Here is a 1,795-nt window from a genome sequence, read left to right as displayed (position 1 = left end):
ATATTATATTATATATAGTCTCCTTTGTGTTTACTGTTAATCAGCTGCAACCATGATGAATTTAACCGAGTTCAAAATATTATTTTCTTCACATTTTATTAAAATCTGCAATGGTTCATGAGATATTTTGCTAACACACATACACACAATAACGTCATCGCCTTGCACATAACAATGACTTGTAATGACAGATTTATAACACTTTTATAACTAAATATAAAAGTGTTAATAAATAATAAATGGATTTTTAGAGAGTGTGGAGATTATTAGATTTAATAATGTTTTTTATAAATAAATTAATAATCGATGAGGTCACAAGAGTCTAAAACTGTTGATTTGTGTGAAACTGTCTCAGGTCTGGAGTTTAGTCGTGTTTTCGGCTGTTCTCCATCACAGCTGACGTGTCTTCGGCTCATCGAGCGCCGACTCGTCTAATGAGGAGGATTAGGAAGAGATCCTCCTCCTGATCTCACCGTTCTTACAGCTCATAATTAGAACCACTTACTGTCAGTTCAACTTTAATTACAGCTCAATATCAGCTCCGTTAACAACAAACCTCTAAAAATAAAAGTCTGGATCCAGTCTGCAGATGTGCTTTCAGATTCTTCTGCTCCAGTTCTTGTGAAGACCGGGCTTCACCTTTTTTTATTCTGACCTACATTCACGGTTTCCTCAGGAGCTGTCAGACCGTCACCTCAAACACAAACTCCACACGGACCGAGGGCTTCAAAATAAAAGCCTCAGCTTAAATAAATAACATCAGACACGGCAGAGTCGGTTAAAACGAGACGTTAAAACGTTTGACTGTTTCAGCTGTGGTGCAACGATAACAGCACCTTTCTTTATAAAAGCTAAAAGTTTAAAAACTGTGGCTAAATTAGAATAACATGCTAAAAATCAGCAAAAACTGCAGCTTATATCAGCTAAAATTCACTACACATCTGCAAAATTCACCATATCAAATATTTAAGATTAACAATTTGCAGCTTAAAAGTAGCAAAACAGATGCTAAAACTAAAATCAGGAAAATAGAAGCTAAAATTATTAAAACTGCAGTAAAAAAGCCAAAACAAGCTAAATTATAGCTTGTTTTGGAACACAACATATAGAAACAAAAAGCTAAAAGTACCAGAACAGGAGCTAAATATTACAGAATGGTAGCTAAAATTAGCTAAACTGAAGCTAAAAAAAGGCAAAAATGATAGTTAAAGGCTAAAAGTGGCAAATTGATAGCTAAATGTTCAAAGTAGCCAAATAAAAATCATTAAGCTAAACTAAAACTGCAGCTAAAAGTTGTAGCTAAAACGATGAAAACTGTAGCTAAAGGCTCAAAATTATAGCCAAAAGCTAAAAGTACCAAACCGATAGCTAAGTGCTCAAAGTAGCAAAAGTGGCTAAACTAAAAGCTAGGACTACCAGAGCGGCAGCTAAAGGTAGGAAAGTGGCAGCTAAAAGCTAAAGAAACAAAAACAGCCAATTCATTAAAGAGAAGTGACTTGAAGAAATCAGTTATTTTAAAAGAGGAATTTATTTCAAATAATGCTAAATATTTTCAAAAGTATTAAAGTTATTGATGAAAAAAAACGGTTAAAACAGCAGAAAATATTTTCTGATTTTGCACAGATTACAGTTTGTCTCCCTCTTGTGTTCAACATAAAATTTACACTTCTTTACCAGGTTTATTATGATTTTCATTTTTTTAATTATAGAAGCAAAACTATTTAAATTTATTGTTTGTTGTTATTTTTAGGTTCAACTGTTAAAGCTGTGGTTAATAAATCAGTTTGGTGAAATG

General features: G+C 32.9%; 1 protein-coding gene across 1 annotated transcript in view; it reads right to left on the bottom strand.

The window, feature by feature from the left end:
* The window catches only part of ppil2 (peptidylprolyl isomerase (cyclophilin)-like 2), a gene marked incomplete in the record, with an annotated part of 45,999 nt that overhangs the window by 31,444 nt on the left and 12,760 nt on the right, over nt 1-1,795 (bottom strand).

This window comes from Austrofundulus limnaeus, unplaced genomic scaffold (genome assembly GCF_001266775.1).
Source record: "Austrofundulus limnaeus strain Quisiro unplaced genomic scaffold, Austrofundulus_limnaeus-1.0 Scaffold226, whole genome shotgun sequence".
Taxonomy (NCBI): Eukaryota; Metazoa; Chordata; class Actinopteri; order Cyprinodontiformes; family Rivulidae; genus Austrofundulus; species Austrofundulus limnaeus.
The sequence above is the reverse complement of the archived record's forward strand: the minus strand, read 5'-3'. Positions and strand labels throughout refer to the sequence as shown.